The 25,659-nt window shown below is 41.3% G+C and overlaps 1 protein-coding gene across 2 annotated transcripts in view; it reads right to left on the reverse strand.

Moving 5' to 3' along the window:
• SNCAIP (synuclein alpha interacting protein) overlaps window positions 1-17,412 on the reverse strand; it is a 94,587-nt gene extending 77,175 nt beyond the window's left edge. For both annotated transcript variants that reach the window (XM_086770312.1, XM_086770311.1), the window contains exon 1: window positions 17,298-17,412. The gene's annotated coding sequence lies outside the window, so the exon portion shown is untranslated. The remainder of the gene's footprint in view (window positions 1-17,297) is intronic.
• Between the last annotated feature and the right edge of the window lie 8,247 nt (window positions 17,413-25,659).

Raw genomic sequence — 25,659 nt, forward strand, 5'->3', positions numbered from 1 at the left:
CTCTAACTGGTAGATTCAAATGATGACAGTCTCCATCACCAACATAATTAACGAAACCACATTCTTCCCAGCAAGGTGACTCAACTTCATACTTGTTTGCAAGTTAGTTAAGGCTTGCATGGATTCTCTAAAAATGTAGCAGGACCTTTTAAGCAGTTATTTCCATACTAGGGAAAGTAGAACTAAGTCAGATCTAAGTAAGATCCTTCAGAATCAGCTGGCAGACTCACTAGGACAGAAAGCACGCTATTGTATACTTGTGTATATATAGAAACCAAGCGTGCACGTAACAAACTATTCTACAGAATATCATGTTCTGTCTGATATACTACAGAGCCTAAAATTCAGATTTACACTGAACAATCAGAAAGGATTTGCTGCTATGAAATTCAGCTACTCACCTGGGAAACCAGTGCTGCAAAATCAGCTAGTATCCAAAACTGAACTCAGGGGAAGGTAATTCAGTCCCCAGAACTCGTGACATATGTGCACTTCCCAGTTCAGAAATCTGAAAAGCTCTCTATGAGTCTAGAAAAGAGCAAGCACTGATCATTCTCCTGCTTTCACCAATAAATGATACAGCAGCTCTAGCTCCAAATCACTACCTCTCTCAGCCAGAACAGGGCGCCCTAGAGCACTCTATAGGCTATGAGTGAGGGATGCAAAAAAAAAACCAAAAACCAAAAAACCAAAAACATTACTATCTCTTTCTAAACGTACACTAAATTCAGTTTTCAAAAGCAAAAAAAAAGAGAATTACTTCCTTCTGCCTGTAGAATTATGACAAGGTAAATATAGCACTGTAATTTTTTAACTTTCTCAATTTTATGGAAGCAATTTCCCTCAAAACAGATTATTTATTATGTTGCCATCCTAGAGGCCCATGTCTAGAAGAACTGTAATCTGCAAATATTTTTTAAAGATTTTGTAAGTGCTGCAATTTTTCAAGCATCCTGTTTGGCTTAAACCACCCAATTTACAGGAAAATAATTTTTGTGTCTGTTGGTCCTGGTGAAACTCACATTTTTTTCACATTGCAGCTCTAGATCTAAAGTACATTTAGGGAACATTATATTACACTATACCTGTAGTTAAAATATCATTTTCACTTTATGCCACATCACAACAACCAACCTTAACTCGTTTTTAAAATTAAAAAAGAAGAAAAAAATGCTTTAAAAAAAAATTGGATTCCAAACTGTTTCAAGATCCAAAATTACAGCAATGGAATGATACTGCAATCTTATGCAGGTTCTAATAAGATTGAATTTATGGCTAATCACATTGCAGTATCCCCATAATAAAAACAACCTCTGAAATTGCAAGATCTCAGCAATATGTAAAAAGCAGCTCTGTTAAGAAGGTCTATGAAAGGGCTTTTTCCTTTGCTTACTGAAATATAGAAAGAACATAAAGGATATAATGCCAATGAATGGATTAAAACATAACAAAAACAACTGAACTAAAGAGAAAAAAAATTACATATCCTATCAAGCTATTAATAAAATTAAATTAGACCAGAAGTACAACCTGGAACAATCAGTAACAAAACAGAACATGCACAACAGTGGGAAATCTGCCATTGATACATTTTGGAGCCCCGAACGTACAAAGGCTCAAGTTTAAACTGGGCAGCTAGTAACTAGTTCATTGTACCTCCTCTGTGCTTTAAAAATATTTTCTTAAGCAGAGCTACCCAAAGAAGTCTTCAAATACATTTGCTTTGAATATTGGTAATTTAACACCAACACTAAAACCAGGCTAAAATAATACATTCACATATAGATCAGGAGATTGCGTATGACATAACTTTCCATGGAAAATTATGATTAAGCAGAAATATCAGGAATTAACAATGCTGTTCTTCAGTCATTTTTAGAAATGTGAAATCTGACCAGAAAAGCTTGCTTAACAAAGTGAGCTTAAAAGGTAATAATCTTTTTTTCTCTACTTCCTGCAAAATTTTAGAGAAAAAAGCCTCTTCTGCTCCAAAGTGTGACTCCTTGGAGAAAACGCACATACAATATTTGCAATTACTAGAAAAAGCCCACTGCAAATTGAATTTATGATTTTACAAGTAAAAACACAGCAGCTGAACTAACAAAATTAGCTTGAGTGTTGATTTTTTTTTTAATAACAGTAAATTCTATAGTAGAAATAAATTTTATTTCACGTTGCCTATCTGTTCTACTTTAAATACCAATGGCAATGCAGGAAGTTCATGAATGTGAATCCTCAGGAGGCTTACACGCATCACTGAGAACAGTAAAATGAATGGTTACACATCTGCAGCCTGAACTTTGAGATGAATACAAGCAAATTTTGAATGCGCATTTTTCAAATGATTGCGCCCATTATTTTCCACTGCCTCATGACTGTTGGCAGAAATGAATAATACATTTTAATATAATATAGAGGTTCAACAATCACAAATACAGAGAGTATGTATGGGTATATATCCATCTTCTATGCATGCATAATACTAAAGCTATAGGTTGTCATCTGTTTTTAATACTAAAACACCAAATAATTTATAATGCAGAACTGCAAAATATATAAAGAACACTGCATCAATCATCTATAAGTACGAGTGCTGTTCAACATTTCTGTAAATCCTCCATTAAACTTAGATTTGAGACTGAACCAAAGACTTATATGGATCAAGTCATGGTTGCTTGGAACACAGAAAGAGAGACATAAAATGCTGCACTATTTCATGTCAAGATTATTTGCAGTTCACTTCATTATTTCAAAGAATACTAGCGACTGAAATACAGTGCACTCCACATTAAAGCCAGTGCTTATTCCTTTTCGTTAATTCAGGAGGGAACTACTAAATGACAACTGGGAGATCAGCTGACAGGATTCCTGAATTATTTGACACAATCAGTACGCTGCTAATGTAAGCAAAGAAACAGCAGAGTTCATCCAGTAACATTGTCAAATTAGAAGGAATTAACTATTTGGCTGCTAACGATGTCTTGCTTTGCATTTCCACATTCCCTATCAAGCCTCATAACGCATCATAAGCCATTAGTCAAGACAACGACGAAGACTCATTCTGTAGGGAAAACACACAGAAAAATGAAAATCCATCCATTATATCCTGAACAGAGGCTGAAAGTATAAAGCCTGTGTGTTACCTAAAACCACTGCACTTTGGTAATGTAAAACTTACCAAAGTAAAAAAACACCCTGTGACAAAGAGTGTGTGATTGTACACATTGTCCTTGTATTTACTTGAGGAAGGCTTCAAGACATGCATTTTTAGGAGAATTAAACATAATATTCAGGAAATTAACAGTTACAGATGATTCCAAATCAACTCGGGAAGAAAGTGATGCATACAAATATGCACAATATTTTGCTTTAACAACAGTTAACTCCAGGTACCATTTGAGAAGTACTGTGCCGTAAAAGTGTTCACAACTTCTGAAATCTTTTGGCAAAGGTAATGAATGCTCAACATCTGCAGGGCTGTTGCAAGTTCATGAACTACAGAAATAAATAAATAAAAAGATTACTTCTTTTGGTAGCCTAGTTCTTGTGTAAAAATCCAAAAATAATACATCCTAGTAACAGCATCCACAAGGAACCAGATACTTGGCCCTGAAGTAAGACAGAGCAGCAAAGGGCTCATGGCAACTACCACTGCTAACGTAGGCTCCAGCACTTATGTTAGGATGAAATCAAGCATAGCAGAGCTCAGCCTTTCCAAACCATGTGTTGGTTTGGGGGGAGGTGGGGAATTCTGTGTCAATGTCTTTAATAAAGCAGATGTGACTCACTGCACTCTCATTTAAAATCAGAAACTGAGGTCTTTCCTTTTTCCACTGAATCAACAGAGGCAGCACTGGGGGCCGTTGCACCAGGGCAGTGACGCTTTGGGAGTTTCTACTCACAGTAAAATCAGTTCAATTAAATCATAGGATCTGACACTGCAGTTCTGTGACAGTGCTCAAATCCTGGCTTTGGTGTGTCTCCTTAATGCCATGCAACACCTTATCTTCTACAGTGGCACTGATCACAGAAAAATGTGGAATTAATTTAATCAGTATACCACCCCCATAAATTTTCCTAAGCTGCTTTTTTCATTGAATAACACATTTCATTTATAACTGTTGTTTCAATAAACCAAGTAATCTGAGATAGCTTTGCTCAATATATTTCAAATGCTGAAAGCATCTGTTAGGTCATGTTGAGTTTTGAGGTTTTTTATCATTAAGACGAGAAAAAGGCATTTTTCAAACACTTCCCTGCATCTTTCATTTTCTCATTTAAATTCCTCAACCCAAATTCAATAATCATCCATTAGCATTTCAACACCTTGTAGGCCCACAGTGGTCTGTTCAATTACCTTTAGAAATATCCTGGGAAGGAACTAATGCCGAACAGTACCGTCTTACTGTCTAACTTCAAATGCTGTATTTGAAGTTAGAAATTTAGAACTTGCCTCATTTACATCTGCCTGCCAAAATATATATCCTCCATTTAGTCCCACGATGATTTTTTGCTTTACATGAGCTTTAATTATAAATTCAAGGGAAAACTCCTGTTTCAGTAACATTCCCTGCAAGGGTCACAATATGTCAAGTGTATCCACCATTTGTGTGAAGCCTATGCACTGCCTTACTCATGTGTGGAAGACCTGCTTCTCTGCAACAAGGGCCAAACCACTTTCCTACTCTGTCCTCCACCTGCACCCTGTTTTTTTTCTTTTTTAACCTTTGGACAATCAAGTCTACTGCCCCATCCTTTGCACACTGAAATTCACTAGGACATTCTAACGTTCTAAATTCACTAAATTCTAACCAACTGTGATACCCCACATTTCAAAGCCAAACTTCCCATTGATGCAAAGTGGGTTTTACTCATGGTCAGGATGTGGGGCACCGTGTGTAACCAGCATTACACTTCCACTTGGCACGCGAGTCTGTCTCATGCAGGGCACATTACGCAGAGCACATATCTGTGCTTATCGTGGCCACGGGCCAAAAAAACCCAAACCTTGAACTCAAAACCTCATTCACAAAAACTCACTCTCCTTGTCACTCAAACCACCCCACTTTCATTTGAGACTACTTGATGAATTTCACAAATATGACTGTATGCATATATTACAGGTATACACTTTTAAAGCACACAAATACTATTAAAAAGCATTCAAAAATGTTACTGCAAATAGCAACTTTGCTCATTAATTAGCAATGGCAGTTGAGCACTACTATGTACACAAATATATTTATTTTGATAAAATTAAAACAGATAAAGGACAAAAACATGACAATTTCTCGTACCTTATTTCCTAGACACATTCTATGATGTTGTTTGCTAAAATTCTTAGAAGTTAAGCAGCATAAACTACTGTAGATTTAAGGATTGTCAAACAAGAACTTTTTACATCAGACAAAGTTTGGTGGAAACCAGAAAATTCAGTGAAGAGTAGCTAAATTATTCTCAAGAGACATCTATGCCCCTGAGATCAGAATGGAGTCTTCTGGAACTGTCATTAAATTTTAATTTGAGAAATCAGAAATAGACTGCAACTGCACTTCTGCAGCTATAGGATGCTATCCTACGTAGAGTACTGATATACCCCTGCCAGTATTATTTGTTTTAAATAACATGGGGAGCAGATATGTCTCAATAGTAGCACTCAGTTGTACAGATACTAGTGCTCTAACAAAAGCGAGGGACATGATAGTGGCAGAAATACCAAGTACTAACATTATTTTAAGCTGTAATGTTGCAGCTTATTCTTTCAGAGATTCCTAAAACCCTTTACAAAGACTGAATGACATATTTGAAACTATGTTAATGAAATAAACCTCACTATATCAAAAACTACAATGTTACAAAACTTACGCATGTGCGCATTCTTTGGTTTGTAGGGGTTTTGATAGAGTCTAACTGAAGGATCACACTTTAACGTTTTACAAAAGGACATCTACCTCACGCAGGGCACAACCAAAACGACTCAGAAATACCAGGTGGCTATTTCTATTTCTTCTGTTACTCCACCCAGCACTAGTTAGTCTAAATTTTATTTATTTCAGTCTGTCTAAGCCCTATGGCAAAAGGAAGATCATTTACATCTTTACTCCTTTTTCAAGCATGCTCATCCGTATTGTTAAAGTGTTTCACAAACACTCATTAATTCATTCACTCTCTATTACAAGAAGAGAAAGCATTATTATCCTCATCCAGAAACTGGAAACAGAGACAAAGGGACTCACAGGAAGCCACAGAATTACATAGCAGAAGGGGCAGATCAGAAACAGCGCACGGGAATACCCATGTATCTACCCATCCGTATCTCCAGACTGCATGCATTGCTGCCAGAAGTGCGAGATAGCTCTCTGCCATTCTACGTATCATCTGGCAAAAGGCTCAATGTAGACAACCCAAATGTGAAAGCATACAGCTTTTGCGGCTACCTGCTGTACAACGATTTGGGTTTCAGGCTCAGCATCAGACAGGATCACCATCATAGAGGCAGAGACATAGGCTAGTTAGTGTTGCCTTGTCTGTACTGATGACAATGATGTCTCTTTTTTTCAGTTTCACAGAATCACAAAACAGATGAGGTTGGAAAGGACCTCTGGAGGTCACTGGTCCAACCCCCCGCTCAAGCAGAGGTACCTGAAGCCAGTTGCCCATGACTGTGTCAAGGCAGCTTTTAAATATCTCGTAGGACAGAGACCTCACCACTTCCCTGGGCAACCTGTGCCAGTGCTTGGTCACCCTCACAGTGAAAAAGTGTTTCCTGATGTTCAGAGGAGGCCTCCTATGTTTCAGCCTGTGCCCATTGCCTCTTGACACTGGCCACCATGGAAAAGAGCCTGTCTCTGTCCTCCTTGTCCCCTCCATTCAGTTACATACATTGATGAGATCCCCTTATGTCTTCTCCAGGTTGAACAGTCTCAGCTCTCTCAGCCTTTCCTCATGCAAGATGCTCCAGTCCCTTCATCATCTCTGTGACCCTTTGCCCTATGCCCCACACACTGGGAAGCCCAGCACTGGACACAGCACCCCAGGTGTGGCCTCATCAGTGTTGAGTAGAGTGGAAGGATCACCTCCCTTGACCTTCTGGACATAATTTGTTTAATTCAGTCCAGTATACCATTTGCTTTATTTGCCAAAAGGGCACATTGCAGGCTCATGTTCAACCTGGCGCCCACTGGGACCCCCAGGTCCTTTTCTGCCAACCTACTTTCTAATTGGGTGGCCCCCAGCATATACTAGTGTGTGGGGCTGTTCCTCCCCAGGTGCTGAGTTACATCAGTGCAGTAACTTGAGGTTCCTGCCAGCCCATTCCTCCAAGCCTCTCCTGGTCTCTCTGGATGGCAGCACAACCCTCTGGCATATCGGTTACTTCTCACAGTTTTGTGCTACCTGCAAATTGGATGAGAGTACACTGTGACCCATCATCCAGATCATTAATGATGATGTCAAACACGACTGGAGCCAGTATTGATCCCTGTGGTGCACTGCTAGCCACTGGCCTCCAACTAGAGAAGGAAATATCTGTGTGCTACTGATCAGCACCCTCTGGGCCTGGCTATTCAGCCAGTTTTCAATCTACCTCACTGTCTGTTCATCCAGCTCACACATAAACAGGCCTCACCTGTGTCAAAGGCCTCAGCAAAGCCTAGGAAGACAATATCCACTGTTCCTTCCTCATGTACAAGGTGAAGCATTCCATTGTAGAATTTCATCGAGTTGGTCAGCCATGATCTCCCTGCAGGCTGACTACTCCTGATTATTTTCTTGTCCTTCATGTGCCTGAAAATGGTTTCCAGGATTAGCTGCTCCAGTATCTTCCCAGGGATTAAGGTGAGGCTGATCAAATTGTACTTCCCTGTGTCCTCCTTCTTGCTTTTCTTGAAGATGGGGATGACATTTGCTTTCCTTCAGTCTCCAGGCACTTCTCCCAGTCACCATGACTGACCAAATATTATTGAGAGTGGCCTCACAATCACATCTGCTAGCCTCCTCAGGACTTGTGGGTGCATCCCATCAAGGCCCATGCATTTACATATGCCCAGTTTGCTGAAGTATTCCCTGACCTGATCCTCTTCCACCAAGGGTACATCTTCTTTACTTCAACCTTTTCCCCCTGAAGTCCAGTCTAGCTAGTAAAGACTAGGGAAAGAAGGCATTCAGTACTTCCACCTTTTCCATGCCCTGTGTAACTCTGTTCCCCATCTCGTTTCTTTACCCCATTATCTATGTGCCTTCTACCTCCATTAGCAAATGAGACAAGGATATCTGCTAAACATCTCTGAGCACTATGCAACCTGCCTAAAAGGGGAAGAGTGAGGACAGTACAAAGTGGCACAGTAAATCCTACCTCTCCCATTTTTTTTTTTTTATTTCAAAGCTCTTGACTTCATAATGGTCACGAACCTTTTAACTACTCCTGTAATTCTGAATTACAGCCTCCTGATTTTCCAAGCAGCTTCAACCAAAACAAGACTCTGAATTCTTCACTCGCATTCGTGTGCTCCAGGTGGTGAACCACGGTTGTTCTTTTTCCTCCAAAGAGTGTCAAGGACAGTCGTAAGAAATACTTTTTTTCAAAGAACTGTTTAAGGAAAGATGAGGGAATACTTTATTTATTTCAGTTCAACCATTTATCTAGAAACAAAGTATTTTCTTGGCAGATAAGTAAGCTGCAACATTCCATGAGGCTGAAAAGCTCAGCTTCAACTTACTCCTCTATAGCGTGTCTCATGTCACAGAAACATATGCCTTGTTAGAGTCTATTTTGTATTCCCTTTTGTTTGACAGTACTCACTTTTATGTGAAATATTTTTAAAGAATGGAAAAAAAAAGGCATGCATTCATCTTTTTATGTCCTAACTCCAATTTCCAAACAATGCCTTCTCCTTTGTCTTTGTTAAATAGCATGAAAATTGCACAGTAAAAGAACTGGATACTCAACAGATCTTTTCAGACCATATACTTACATACAGATCAGTTTTGCTGTTTTCTGTGGTTTCGTTTGTTCATTTGTTTGTTTTTTAACGAGGAAAGGAAAATCAATTTCTGAATTAAAAAAATGCTAAAATCTCAGGTGGAAATATACTTGGTAAACTTCATTCTTACAAGAAGACTATGAAATAACTTAACAAGTAATCTGACCGACAAAGCAAAAATAACCCTTATTGCACTTAAAAATAAAAAAAAAAAAAACAAAACCAAACCAAATAAACAGGAAATTCTCAGTAGTGGAAGGCTCTTCCTCGAAACGTTCAAAAACTATGCACACTTCTCTTAAAAATACATCCAACTTCTTTTAATAAAGTTGGACTATGTTTTATATACGATAACCACCTTACTGTCATTGCTGGTATTTTTCACACAATTTCACATTTTTTTTTTCACACAATTGTGCTCTAGATTAAATGCTTTCAAAAACTGCATTCTAAAACACTAACTTTCTAACACTGCTCCTTCAAACTTGTCTCTCATCTGGATTTTAACACTTGCAAAAATCTGCAGCCTGGGTCTGGAGGTTCTTTAAGGCTGAGCTTAATAAGCAAACTTGGAATAGAGACTATAAAATGAATTTTGAGTGGAAAATTGCCAGAAGTCTCTCATACACTCTGTTGCCTTTTCTATGATTCCTTACAGTGGGGAATTAAATTGTGAAATAAACAACTAAACTCAGTGGAAAAGAAAATACAAAGAGTAAGGGACACACTCCCAGATGCAGAGCATCCACCAACAATGTCGTAGGGAGGCAGTGGGCATGCAGTCGTGAATTTATGTCAGCATGCGTAGAGGTATCCATGGTAGTGCTAATCTAGATAGCCCAGTTAAAAATAGCAGTGAGGACAGATGAAAGCAGACTTCAGCACGGCTTAACAATCTGTCCAGAAGGCTTGGACAGCCTTCCCTTAAACCTAGGCTGGCATGTCTTCACATCACATATAGATTAAAGCTAGTACAGATCTGTCTGCATGTCCTGCCTGCAATCATACTACTTGATTGCAGTGTAGACACATCCAGAAATAGTGCTACTGTAGATATGCTCATCTAAAACTGCGTTTGCAAAAAGCAAAGTCTGGGAACATATCATAAAGCATATGGGACCTGATGAGGAACACATGCTGGAGAGAGTGTCCATTTTGCTAAATTGAATCAGCTGGGCTAAGTCCTCCCCCTACACAACCCGCTTCCCTTGTGCTCTTGGAGGACACCAGTACACGTGCTGGTTGGCCCTTCCTGTGGGGATTCACAGAGTCAGGGCAGATTAACCTGATCCTGCAGGCACAGCAACTCACCCAGCTTCACTAACAAAGAGACACTGCTACACTGTACAGGCAGCTGGAGGCAACCGTGTTACGTGTAAATGGCACTCATCCATCTTCATAAAGTACTAATGCCGGATGCCGAAACTTTAACCTAAGCAGGCACATCAGTAATCTGCTGTTTCAAGACCAGTTAATTCAGAACATCAACACACCAACAACGTCTTCACCCACTACTGCTGCTAACAGGGGCGCAACTTACCGCCATGCAGAAACCCAACAGCTGATAAAGTCCTTCAAATTCAGCACCTCCTCCCCTCAAATGGTGATTTGCTGTACAGCTGCAACACTACATCCTCCATTAGCTACAAACTACTACAAAACACCACATCTTCTCAAGGATGGCTTACTACCACTTCTCCAGCAAGTGACCAAAGGGGTTTACGCATGTTCTTAAACCAACTGCGTAATGAATGACTCACCCCAGGGAGATTTTGTGTGCATTTTGCTAAATCACAACCAGAAGCCAAGTTAAGAAGGAATGCAGTTCTTCAACACCCTTAGCTGCCTTACAAGGAGGGTATAAAGACATACAAGCTAGTGTTCACTCAGATAATTAAAGTTCCAGTAGGAATCGGATCACAGTATCAGGGATTACATACGGGCTAATTTACCACAGGAAGAAGTGAGCTAGTGAAACACAGAAAGTTCTGGGCACAGGAATAAAAAATCACATACTGCTGCCCATCTCTGTGGAAACCCCAAGCACATGCAGAGTCATGCTCCACGTAGCTGTCCGGACCTGGGCATCTTAGCACACCTTCAGACAGTCAGGTACTGCTGTTCCAGCCATTTCATCTCAGATCCCATTCGTGAGGTGCTTTAGTGGGAAATGCAGAGGCAATGGTTAACTCCTTCACACTGGGAGCATCACAGTTAAGAGCAGAAACAGAATTTCCATTACGCTGTTTGCTAATGTGCTTCATCTATGACCCTCAAGAACAACTGTAAGGAGGTGGGTGAGAGTTTAATTGGTCTCTCTGCTCAGTCTTGGAGAACGGCAGTTAAAGTTGCCAAATATGGTGTGAAAAACCTACCCATTAGACTGACATTATCAATGCTTTTCAAAGCACTACCAAGCAGCTGAGGTAACTGCTAAAATTGTGTCACATACACCAGTAGCTGACTCATAATCCTGAACAATAAGTAATGATTTTATATTAATCTCTCAGATATTGGTGTTCCCAAAACTCTGTTCCAAGAATTGCTGTATCGAGCTATTTATAAGCAAAGGCTTCCTGAACGTAGAATTAGGAGTCGGCTTATCACCAAAAGCAGTATCATTATCATTTATCAAAGATACAACATAGTACACTAATACAAACAAACATTAACAGAAACATGTTGAACTACATCCATGACCTTCAACCACCCATTTTGGAACTGCATCATGTGGTCTGTAACAATATATCAGAAATTTGGTTATCTTTTAACTTGCAGCTAATTGCTTTGCCAGCATTGTTTTTTTTCCAAGATCTGGCCTGTTCAGACAAAACAGCAATGATAACAATCACGTTATCATAATTACACTTTAAAAGGTAGTTCTCCTTTTCCTGCGGAACACTTAATATGCCAGATGCAAATAACTAATACAAGGATGTATATAGAAGAATACAATCAAACCTGAAAATTGTGCCATCAAATTGCCTTAAGCAAGTACCACATCAAGATATTGTAGAATGTATTATATTCAAAAAGACAGTGAAACACTGAATCTGCCTTTTTCTAACCTGCTGCTTGTTCCATGGATTCACTGCCTCACTCCATTCACATCTACCACAAGAATGCCCATTAAACATGAATGATGTTAGTCAAGGGCCCAGGTAACTACGATTCTGCAGATACAAAGTGAAAAACATTGTTGGAGTTCAACAATACAGTACTTATTCAAAGCTGGTTACATTTAGCCACCATAGATTCCTTCACCTCTAATTTAAAACCTAGTTTAGGTTAATGAAAATCAAATAATTAAGATTTCTGTATAACTCAATTTCCTCGTGATTCCATTCTGTAACTCAAGATAAGTTCTCGCCTTTTTCCTAGCAACAAGCACAAACATTGTGCTTTATCCAATGCTCAACATATGACTTTCTGAAATGACAATATCCCAGGATTTAACATAATTAGGACACACACCTTAAGGCTATCTGAACATGTAAGAGGAGAAATGAGTATGCTTAGTCTGAGCACAACAGAAGTGTGGGTCGAAGAATACAACATGCAGCTTATTTACCTTGCTAGCACTCTTCTGCTTCTGTGTGTGCTAGTTTTGTTTTGCTTTATTCTGTTTGTTTTAAAAAAACATCTTGGACACAGAATTTACAAATATTCAAATAAATCTCTCACCATGCTGACAACTTCAATATTTAAAATCTTGAGCCAACTCAAAAGCAATTATTGGGCTCTTCATAAATTTACTACTGTGACTCAACTGGAACTGTCAGCATACCACACAAAGGGCAGAGTATTTACAGTCGTGTTTTAGTAAAAGAGAAAATGAGAGACGTACATGCATGTATACACATGCTAGCAGTTACACATTGTTAGTTACAGTTCAAGGTATTTCCTATTCCTTAAGAAAAACACCAGTCGGAGTGGCCAAATCCTGCAAAAGAACTACATAGATGAATAACCAGCAGAGCAGCATTGCTTCAAACCATAATCATGTGCACACCACTGTCCTGCACATGTAAGAAAGCTATGTGGCACTGCCTAATTTTCACTCACAGATGTAAACACATTTGTTAAAATGGGGGTGGGTTGAAGGGAAGTGTTAAGTTCCTGATCAGCATTTCATTTTAAATCATCAGTTCCAGATTGATACAGTAACAATAAAGCAGATGGGGGGACAGTGGGGAGGATTTATACACAAGGAGAGGTCATGTAATACACTGTATGGACTTTAAAAGATAAGTGAGACAATGCCTTTTTCTCCGGTATAAACAAAGAAAAATAACGCCAGCAGTTTGACTGCGAACAAGAAGTGTGGAGGAAACGGAACTGCAAAGGAAATGCTTAGAGCAAACCTTACGAACCTAATGCTACGTTTTAACCAGAAAAATGTATTTTCAAGCATTGCTTAATAATTCTTCATAAAGTGCAAATCAACTACATTCATATTCAAAATAAGCTTTTTCAAGTGCTCCTTAACATAGAAGAAAATACACCTAATGAAGGACTGCCTCAGCTGCCAAACTCTGACAGCTGGACTGTACTTCCCTTTGATATCTTTAAGATCTTCAGACCTCTGAGTCACCTGGAGCTTTATCTTAGAAGGTGAAATTACAGTTCCACCCTAGACAGGTAAGCAGCAGGTGATAGCTATACCACAATAAATTAATTAATTCTTCCACACCCCCCCTGCCCAGTTAAAAACTCTTTTGAGACCTTCAATCAACAAGATATCTGATGCATATGTTCTATTTTCTTGTTTCCAGTGGTTCTACTGTACATATAAATCTATTGTACAAGTATATTTGCATTTAAAGATAAATTCCCTTGTGTCTACCATGCACCTGCTCCATGTAAGATTATCTTCTCTGCCTCCTTTGAGAAACAGGCATATCTGCCAGAAAAAGAGAGGGCACAGACACAATGCTCTTCCAAGCCCTCTTGCCAATTATCTAAGCGTTATTTCCTTTAGTTTAGTTATGGTTCTACTCTGACAACAGTTGACAAGAACAACTACTTGCGCTTCCAAAATCCAATACTTCTCAACACTTTTTAACATATTTTTCATCTTGTTAGTGAATATATACATTTCAGCTGTACAAGATCACCGTATTTTCTATGCAATATACAATAAAGCATTGGCAAACGAGATCCTTACAACGACTTTCACCTGAAAAATATGAACTTTTCTTTATTCTACTTAACATTAATTAATATGGCTGCATAAAGAACAATGAGAATATTCTCCTTCTGGCACTTTACCTTCAACTACAACCTGAAATAGGTGTAGGTTTATTCTAATAAAACTGAAATAAAAATGGTCATTTTCCCTCTCTCCTTCCCTCCTTGCTTCTATAAGCACACTAGTGATTCACGGCTTGCTTCTGGAGCTGCATATAGGCAGTGAGAGACAGACAGGGGTGGAAATAAAGCTTTGCTGCACATACCATCTAGTCAGATGAAATGTTTAAAAGCTAGATGAGGTGACGTAACATGCTGCATCCTAAAAAGCATCATCACCACAACATGTGTACATGACATCAAACAATGCCACAGCTACAAGCACCATCATCCCTGCATGATTGCCAACATGACACTTGTGCTGCTCTCCGCGACAGTTAAGTCCCCACCCCGGGGCTGTCTCTTTCCTGCTGGCATCTCATCACAGTATGGAGGCAGTGCTATTCGCATGCCTCCATTTCAGAGGACAGAATCTAGAGTGGAAAGCAGGGCTATCACACTTTGCCCTTCCTCATTCTAATCCGGCAAGTGTCCAAGAAGAAGGGAGCTGCTGTGGGTGCAGAGAAAATGAGGGCCTGGGACATCCTGGAAGAGGACTACATGAGGAGGACAGCAATACCACTGAAGGTGGTATCCCACTTCAAGTACATGTAGGGAGAAGAGGTGACCTCTTGCATGTATGGAGTTTGCATGGGGATAGGTGTCAGCTCCCAGCAAGACTGGACAATCGGGAAGAAAAAGGGCAGTAAGAGGCACTTTCTAGTTGCTTAAAGCTCTGCTAATAACTTGTCAAAAATGGTTACAAAACATGGAAATATTTGGGATAATGGTTTTCCTATCACAAAAAAAAAAAAATGCAAAGTGACCTATCACTTATTCACAATACTCAGGGGAGAGACTGCATCTCCAAAGGCACCAGTCACCTTGTTCAACCAGTCTGCCTTTCACGTATAGCTCTTCGTGAACTCAGAAGCTGGCCCCAAAGAAATAACATCACACTTACTTACCACATGGCTGTCACTAAAGAAAAAAAAAACATTAAGAGGAGCACGTTTCTATCTAATATAATGTACTACCTTCTATAGGACTTCCTTACCCAAAAGACTGCCTATCTCTTCATGCCAAAAGGCCACTTAAAGTACATTGAGCAGCCCACGCCAGGCTACTCACTCAAACAAGGAAGTTTTTTAACAGATCGGTCCTTTACAGGCTCCTTGGATTTGGAGATAACTCTTCTCTGACGTAATTCCCTTTTATCCACTTTTTCAACAACCTACAAGCCACAGCTGCTTTCTGCAACACATTGAATCAATGGGACACAGTAGAAATCACAAATATCTGAAAAAATGGCTAAATTGCTGGTTAAGAGATCATTAGTGACTGGATGAAGTGGAAGAGTCAGTCAGTTTGCGTAAATCTTCGCCACACAAAAATGTGCAGAAATGAAAGGTACCACACCTTAAAAAGGGAGCCTTTTCACACCAAGCACAGTGTGTTAACTGAAGGAAGAGCTAAAGGAAAAGTTATTATACAATTCTGGAACTGTAAGTACAGTAGTGAAGCAAGTTTACTCTGGACAACAGGACAGGTCAAATTCTAATTGTTTATTCACATAAAAACCCCTTCTTCCCATGTTTGAACTCCCTCTTGCGCAATCCCTCAAGCCTATTCTCAAGACCATGTTTCCAGCTTAGACACAAAATCTTCAAAATATGGGTCCAGTACGGCACCACGCACACTCACAGGCTTAGCAGCACAAAGAGAGAAGCAGCTTACCATGCTCAGCAGGCAGCCTTTGAGTGGGTTGCAGAGTATTTTAGGGCAAAGAAGCTCTTGTTTATAGGTGGTAGCAAGGCAACAGGTCGTATTATTTATGGCTTGTTGGGAGTACATGCAGTACACACACTCGCTAAACTCAGTAAGGGCAGGACACTACAAAAATCTGCTACAGCATGCTATGCAAGGCTTAAATAAGTGCACATCATTCAACATAATTCCTGGCTGCAGGATCAGAGCTATTTGCACAATATATGAAGTAATTTTGATTTTCTAATGCTATGATTGTATCTCTTTCTTCAGCCCTTCAAATATCACAAAAGGGTCCAACAATCAAGTGACTCACTTCAGAATCATTTTCTGAAAACTTTTTAAGTTACCTTTTGTGGTTGGATTGCTGAGATGCACAATGAGGCCATGCTTCCAAGATTTTCTAAGGAATCAAAGGCACTAGCAGTTTTTTGGTGGTTTTGGGGGCACGGGGGCTTTTTGAGAAGCAGTTGTGACCAATTAATACCTCTCTAAGAGCCGTGGCTTTACACCAGCCATTGAAAATGCCATGAGGTGACAACACTGACAACCAAGACCCAGACTGCTTAGGAGCTGGTTTGTGTCCAGTACCATCCACTACCACTGATCCTTGAGCTCTTCTTCGTATAAATTGTATTCGCTGGCATAAAAACGCTCAAGGAGAGGGGTATGAAAGAGGTCTGATCCCTGCTGCTGCAAAAACATGATCTTGGACTGACCCACGTACATGCCAAGGTGCAGCTTTTCTACCAGACAACTTTGCATTTGCTTCCCCACGGTTACGGCCACGCCACTCGAACGGGATTTTCTGCCGGGTCCCGGCGTGCCCCGGCGGGACGGGGGCTGCTGGGGGCTGCGAGCAGAGCAGCAGCAGGACCCGGGCCGGCTGCGGGTGTCCGGGCGCTGCCAGGGCTTTTCCACCGGCACCTCGCAGAGCCGACACCACGGACGCGATCAGCCCCAATAAACCACCCCGCAACCCCCCGCCCCGCGCCCAGCCCTGATTTCATGTAGAAAGCACTTCCCCGCCGCGGGGACCGGGGCTCGTCCCCCACCCCCGCCCCCCCCTCCTGCCCCCCCGGCACCCCCGCTCACGCAACCCGCGGGACAGACTCGCCGGGCGCCTCCAGTCCTGCTCGCACGCCCCCCCGCGGGGCACCCCTGGCCCGGCTCCGTGCCCCCCCGGGGTACGGCGGTGTCGGCGGCAACAAAGCCCCCGCGCCCTCCCACGCCAGCTCGGCTCTGCTCCTTTCGCCTCACCCCTCCGCTCTGCTCCGCTCCGCTCGTCCGCGGCTGTGTCACGGCGGGCGCGGGGTGATGGAGACGGGGGAAAGACCCAGGTGCCGCCTCTCGGCTGCCGCCCCCCGCCCCTCCCCGCCGGTGCAGGCAGGGCTCCGCCGCCGGCCCGGCTCCCGCCGCCCCGCCCTCCGCCCCTGCCCCTCCACCGGCCCGCGGCCGGGGGCAGCCCCGGTAGGCAGGGAGGGAGGAGGCCGGCCTCGCCGCCGCACACCCGGCCCCCCGGCGGCGCGCCCCCAGGGGCAGCACTCACTCACTCACACACTCACTCACCCGCGCCTCCTGCCGCCGCCGCGGCGGAGGCCTCCTGCGTCACAATGCCGCCGCGGTCTCGGGGCGCGGGGGGCGCTGCCACGTGACCGGCGGCGTGGAGAAGGGGGGGCGTGGGAGGGAAGCAGGAGGGGAGAGAGGCCCCCGCCGGGAGCCCCCGGGCGAGCGGCTGAGTGGCGGGCGCGCCCCACGACGGGTTTTACGCGCGTGCTGGAGCGTGCAGCGCCGTCGTGTAAGGCGCTGGGCGCGCAGCGCTGCGCTGCGCCCGAAATACCTGAAAACGCGGCGATCCGCTCACATCTGTTTAAAATAAAAACTTGGTGGGTTTGGGGTTGGTGGTTTTCTTTCTTTTTTTTTTTTTTTTTTTTTTGTCTGCTATAAAACCTGGAAAGCGTCGCTGCTCCCCTCCGGCTGACGCGGGTGGAGCCCGTGGGGCACCCCTCGAACACCTTCCCACGCAGCGTGTCCCACCCGCCCGCTCCCACCTGCCTCAGAGGGCTTGGCAGGCCGGCCCCGCACCGCCCTCCCCCCACCTGGCTGCTCCTCGGGCGCGGCAGGGGCTGCCTGGGGAAAGGAGACCCCCAAACCGGGCACCGCGTAACGCCCCGACACCCAGGCATCAAACGGCAACGGGAGAAACAGCAGAAACGGCTGCTGTTTTGTGATGTAGCCTGCTCTGTGCCGTGCTTTCACAGCATTAACAGAGATTTAAATTTTTTTTTTCCCTTTACTGTTCACAGGCACATTTCCCATCCTGTCTCTTAAATGTATCCCTTTATATACCCTTCCACCTCCCTCTGCTTTTGTGTGCTTTTGTGTTTCAAACACAGAACTTCTTAGATTTCATTTACTCTGATGAGCAAATACTGTAAAAGCCCAAAAGATGCATGTAGGAAAGAGATTAAAGTGAAATTATGCTAGTTTGGCGTTTTGGAAAACTGTTGCCCACAGAACACATACAGCACAGTCAGCAGTACCGCAAGTGTGCCCATATCAGTCGGCTCGCAGCACTGATCTAGATGAGAATCTCTAGAAATGGGGAAAACAGTTCAATCTCCAACTCAGTGGGTCTCTGTCCTTCTCGTGGATTTCTCGTGGATTCTCCTTGGATTTCTAGTGAAAGTGCTAATCAAAGTGTGGGTTCTGGACATAAAAAAAAAAAAACCCTCATTCCGCTTAATCCTGAGACACGGTTCTTAGACAGTTACAACCTCCAGAAGCTTTTCATATGAGCCGAGCAACTTGGAGATGAAAGGAAATACGCTCCTCTGTGATATGTTCTGTGAGCTATCTAGGTGCTGCAGCATCACGCATTTTCGCAGCTCGTTTGACATACTTGCCCAGAAGTGGAAAGCTGTTATATTTCTTTCTTCTTAAACTGCATTTTTAAGATGTGCAGAAAACAAGCTTGAGTATGAGTTACGGTGTAATCTAATCTTCATGTGCAAGTCCAACTACATGGAGCAATGCGATCTCAGCCACCTTAAGAATGTCTGTGCTGGTTGAAGGTGAGGGGGGAGAAGGTTTACTTTGGAAACGTCTTTTGCCTTTATGTCATTTGCTTTTATGAAAGGGCATATTTGGACACTGCACGTTTAACACTTGTACATATATGGAGATTAAGTAACCATTTGGGGTATTTGTAATGCATTTGATTAGGTGGTTTTATACAGGAATGTTGGTCAGCTGTGTGTGATTAAATGGTTTGAAAGGAATGCAGGTCAGCTCCAGAACACAATGTCATATAGGAGTACGGCCTGCTTGATGAACGGAGTCGATGAAAAAACAAAACAAAACAAAATCTTAATTTAGAGGCTATAAATACCATCCGTATGCAAATACAGCATGTAAGATAAAAGCTTGCCAAGTGTCTTTGTATGTGTTATATATGATAGTATCTCAATTAGAGCTGATAAGCCTGTTTACATGTCTACTTCTGAACTCATTGCTGGAAGTGTTTGCATAAGAAGTGCTGATTAGGCTATAGGGCTGTACAAAAACTAAATTATGATATACAACTTCAGTTCTTGTAAGAATTTCAGGACTAATTTACTGCCATTTACATGGCACCATCATCATTTTTTGTCCAGAATAAAATGGTAGAACACTAGCTCTCATCTCACTGTGTGCACAGATACAAAATTTTACTGAAATAGGCACAACTTCTCATTGGTAATCCTACTCCCAATGGAGTAAAGTGGTTCGAAAACATATTGCACGTTGTTTTTCTAGTATGTTTCTCCAGGATCATTTAATGGTTTGTTGAACCTCAGTATTCCTACTTGATGAAGCCGAGGCTGGCGTTTGTGTTGGAACTGCACAGTGTATTTTTGGGTGCACATGGGAGAAGACAGACCTGTGGGCCAGCAGCACTTGCAAAACTGAATTCTGTGGCCCCTATCAAGGGCCCATGCCAGGCAGCAGCAATCACAGCATCCGTCAGTGATCACATCCATCAATGTTAATGAACACGAGAGAAAACCATCAATTACTTTTGAAACTTCTTTAAGAGATGATCTTGAGACAGGTTTAAAAGTGTGGTGCTTGATAACACTGCGTGTGAAGACATGACCACATTTTAGCTGAGGCATGAAGCCCGTGGATATATGTCCTGCAGAAGCTCTTGTGTTCCTGTGCAGAACCATCTCTGGTGCCTCTATACTTGTTCCTGGAAATGCACAGAGGTTCAGCGACAGACAAGTTGAGTGGGAACAGAAAGGAGGCAGCAGGAGCCTGGAAGAGATGAGTCTAGTAAGGTGCAGTAAGGTGCAGTATGTTGCCATTTTTTTTTCAGAGCAGCAAGGCTGGGAATCAGTGCGGTGCTGTACAGGTGACTTGAACAGTCGGTAACACTGTAGGGTTTTTTAAGTACTTCATATACAGAGACAGCCTGTGGACTTCCAGATGGTGACCTAGGACTGCTGACGTGTGGTATCTCCACCATGGAACATCACCAACAGTATCATATTGAGCAAAACCTAGCAATTACAGAGTAAATGTGTCTCCTGAAATAACAAAGAGCAAGCTTTAACTCAGCCATATGATGATCCATGATGACTCACAGTTGTTCAAAGCAGTCATCGGGGCACTTAGATGTTCTCTTAAAAAAAAAACCAACCCATTCCGCTTTGAGGACCAGTAAGAATAACTACCATTTTTAGGGCGTGATAGAATCTATGTACTCATTTCAAAAGAGTGAGCCCAAACCAGGGGTGTTGTTCCTATCTCCACCTTCAGATTCTGAGCAGAGATAAATGGGGCACAGATCAAGCCAGCCTTGCTTCTGACTTTCAAAAAGCATCATTCTTTGTTTTTCTCACCTTCAATTTGCCCTATAATGTATCAAACATTTCACTCAGTTGGGGAAAACATTTTAATTCTGAAAAGTACATAAAAATACAGGTATAGACATAATTCTGTTTGACTGACAGAACGACCACAACATTGCATAGGCTGTTAGAAGTACTGACTTACCGTTCTGCTTTGATTACCACAAATAGTACCACATGTGCTGATGGATAAGTCTACCATCTTAGATTAATGAAATTGCTACATCTGAAGGAATCATGAGACTCTGTACCTGGGAATATGATAAAAATTAATTATTTTTCTGTTGTGTGTTTTTGTACTGTTTTCAGTGTATATAATATCTGAACCAGAACCGCTAGCCCACACTGGGGCAATCAGCTGTGAATAAATTTCAGAAGCAAGAGATTGCCTTAAAAAGAAGGCAGATCAAATCCACATCTGTAAGAAGAGATAGGATTAAGAAAACTTGAATAATTAGTTTGAAAACATCTTTCAGTGCATGCAGCTTTGTTTCTGGGATTGGGCAGGAGGGTATGTTCTGCAGTCTTAAGAGGCCGTTTACTTCACAGCTAGCGTGAGGGGAGAAGAGTCTCAAGCCTGGGCTTTATTAAATGCTTACAGATTTGATCTATTCTGTTGGGTGAATCCCACAGAGAATTTCACAATGCGGCATTCAAGGTCCTGCTCACACATTCAGCACAGCTGTGTGGAAGAACTGAACATAGTATGTGTGGTTGGAAAGCTGGTACATGGCATTACTGGATCAAAAGGTCAGGGACAATTACTGTAATCAGCTACTCCATCTTCTGGCGTAAAGCCCCATAATTCCTGGTTGAACTAAAGAATGTTTTTCAGAAAGTGATCTAATCCTGATCACTACCCTCTGAACAATTTTGTGTAATAGATAATTAGCTTTGCTGTTAAATTATGTATATTTGGTCCAGCTTCTCATCCAGCTATTTGAATTTTGAAATTCTAACACTGGCTTTAGTTTTGCCTTTGCTTGCTGTAAATAAGAACCTCTCCATTCTCACAGATTTTCTTACCATACATCTATTTGTGGTATAATTTCAAGCCTCCTTTCAAAGTTTTTTTGGATGTATTATAATGGATGGGTAATGGTTTTAAAATAGAGGGGGGTAGATTTAGGTTAGAAATTAGGAAAAATTTTTTTACGATGAGAGTTATAGAACACTGGAACAGGTTGCCCAGAAAGGTGGTGGAGGCCCCATCTCTGGAAACGTTCAAGGCCAGGCTGGATGAGGCTCTGAGCAACCTGATCTAGTTGGGGATGTCCCTGCTCCTTGCAGGGGGGTTGGACTAGATGACCTTTGAAGGTCCCTTCCAACCCTAACCATTCTATGATTCTATGATTCTATGATTCTATGAATTCTTGAACATTTGACGTCACAGATTTTCATTTTGAAAATTAAAGTTAGCAAATTGGAAAGCTTTTAAGTGTGGTCCTCCAAACAAGTTACAGATGTTAATATATCTTCTTGTTTTCTATCTGTTGTTCCTCTGCTATATATACAAAGACCACCTTTGCAAATGGCCACAAAAACAAGTTGCCACAAGGTAGGATGGACTTTGAAGTAGTGGCTTAAATTCTCTGCTCCATAACTGCCCTGGTATAGCTCCTTCCCACTCCCACGCTGAAGTCAGACCACTTGCTAAGGGCATGTGCTCTTGTTAAGGGGCAGAGGAGCTTGCACTCATCAAAAGGTGAGAGCGTGCGCAGAGGCAGATCCCTCAAAGTAGCTGAACCCCACCAGTTCCTGCAGTAGCTTACAGCACCATAGCTTGCTGGTGGGATTACTCGGCTACTGTTTTATACTGGGAACACGTGTAACTGGCTCTCCAGAATTACACTCCACTTTTGTCTTGTCCTGTGTGTGTGACCTGCATTCTTTGATGTGACCTCATTAGACAAGAAAAACAAGGAAAAAAGGAAGAGTTGTTTTTTTTTATATCATTAGACTATAAAGTTGTCTTATGGTGCCAATTTAGACATAAGATAAAAAGTCAAAAGTCTTGGAGTTTAAGTTCAGCATCGATTTGCACGTATCCTTTTCAATTCAGTAGGGGTATGAATGAGTCATTAGAGGAAATCCTGACTGGGCAACACATTAAATTGGATTAAGACCAAACATTATGTTTAACTTGAGCCTTAAGGAAAATCTGTACCACTGTAAACTTATTGTAAGATCTAGAGGTGAATTCTAATCACAACAACCATATGAATTAATAAAAAACTTTATGGCCATAACCAATACATTACTACTAATTCAACAGTTTTAAAGATGCCCCCATTAATAACATTAGTCTGAGAAATTTTAAACCCGTACTTACTGTCAATGTTTTGGCAGAAAACTCCATATCCTGAATTAGGTCAAAGCAAGACATTTCAAACAATCTTTAAGTAACTGCTAAAATAATGACATGAAAAATCCAGTCGGGAGAAATTTCTGGAAAACAACTGGCTGTGTAATAAAAGCCTAAAAGGAAGGCTAAGTAAGTCTTCTATGCTACATCACAATAAATATCTACATGAGAAAGGAGGACTATTTCTCATTTAAAAGTTAGGGCGGAAAAGTTTCAGCCCCCTATATTTGGGCCTGGTACTTCTCTGCTGAGATGAAGAATTCTGCAGTAATTCTTGGTGGAGGCAACTTGGAGGCCACAGAAACAAGACAAGGAATTTCTGAGCAGTTAGAGACCTGGCTTTTTTTTGTTTTCTTGTCCCATTGGATCTCAGACAACACATGCAGGCACACAGATGCACACAGACACACATATTTATCTGTGTATCTACCTATGAAAGGAACTTGTCCCAGTGATAGCTAAAACTAGCCCTGAAAATCAGTCCGTGGAAGTAAATACCAATTCTTTATCCCTCTTAATTGTCTATGACTCACTTAGAAGACAGGATTCATCTACTGGGTTAGCTCCACATGTGCGAGTATACAGCGATCTGCTTTGCTTCTCATAAAAGTGAGGGCGCTAACAGTGTCCACCTACACAGTTACAGGCCACTCTCATTGTGATGCCTTCTTAAACAACCTCTCAAAATACTCCCATCAAGATCAAAGGCATTCCTTTGTGTAAAAATAACAGAGTTTCAATATACTGAGATGGATGATAGCAAACGAATGAGGCAGTTGCACATAAGTTGAGTATGAGCATTTCGTGGATGAGCGTCCGCAGGAGGCTACAGCCACATTCACTGAAGGTGCTGCTTTGTCCTAGAAAACAGGCAGATCGCCTGCAGCATCAGAGAAAAGGGAGTCTCATTTTTGTGATCAGATGTTGGGAGTTTTTGCCTCCTCAGTGGTGGACAAGATGCTTCTTGAACATTACAGTTCACATTAAGATGAAAAATTCCGGTTCACATGACTTCTTATTTAGCAAATCTGTGTTCACCAGAGCTTACTAAAACCACCTCCCTGTGTAAGACCCAAAGTAGTAATGTGAGCAAAGAAAAAATATCACAAGATAATTGTGCTTTCATTTACCATAATGAACATTTCAAATTAAAGATTTTTATGCAGTATTATACATTCCTAGCAGATAAAGTGAATTGTTTGTGAATCTTCAAACTGACTTAACCTGACTGCTTGATGATTATATAGGGAAAGCCTGTTTTTCTTACCCTTGTACAGAGGCAGTTACAGATAAGCTTATTTCAGATAGCATTTTCCTCTGGCTATGCTATGTTGTATTTCACTGTTGTTTCCTTTCACTGTTGTTTTTTTTTCACTGTTGTAATTATTTATCTGTTTGCCATCTCTGATGTCTAGCACATAGCTATTTAAAGTACTGTGAACTAAAGAAGAAACAATTTATTTTTTTTTTCTACAACTCTGTAGTGGCTGCAAAGTAAGATGTACTCCTGTTTTTCTGCAATAAATTATTTGTAAAAGAATCACAGTTATAAAGGCATATTGGATTGTGGGTCTCTTTTTAAATATCCTTGATAAACAGATAAGGACTGTGGGCAAAATATACCAAAACCTAATTAAAAAAAACCCCATGTTTTTCTCCATAAGGAGGAAAGCATGTTTTCAAAGCAAAAGCTGGACTGAAGTCTAAGATAACTCTCCCTGAACTTGGAATACTACTTCTCCTGACATGGTCAATGATGTAGAGTTTAATTTCTTCCTTTCCGAACACGCAAACATGCAATTATGAATGAGCATTAACACAATTTGGTAATTATCATTTGAAGTCATAATTTAGTTGTTCTGATACCAAATAGGGTTTCTGCCAAAGAAAACTTTGTTAGTTATGCAAATAGCATTGCATTAAGCATTCAAAAGGCTTAGAAAACTCAAAACAGCAGATATATCCCATGGGATTCACAGCTCATATTGTCAACCCATCCTCTGTCCCGTGATCATCACTGTGATTTACAAAAATAAAACTAGAAAAAAAAACCCTAAAAAACAATACAGGCCATATAACAGCTGTTCTAAATTGTCATAGCTTTTTGCGGTCAAGGAAGAATGATGCTGTTTAGATCCATGGAGATTCCAGCTCTGATCTTTCATTTTCTTCCTTCCAATATGTCAATAAGGATCATAATAGTAGCCAATGATAACACATCTTACATAATGTTCATATTTTCTTTCTATTTGTCCTCTTAGTATTGTGTGCTGCACTAGAGTTATTTTCCTCTTTTCTCCAGACGTTTCCTTTTCTCCTCCTCTTTCTTTTGTGTCTTTTCCCTTGAGCTATTATTGTTATT

Source organism: Chlamydotis macqueenii, chromosome Z (genome assembly GCF_036417535.1).
Source record: "Chlamydotis macqueenii isolate bChlMac1 chromosome Z, bChlMac1.mat, whole genome shotgun sequence".
Lineage (NCBI taxonomy): Eukaryota > Metazoa > Chordata > Aves > Otidiformes > Otididae > Chlamydotis > Chlamydotis macqueenii.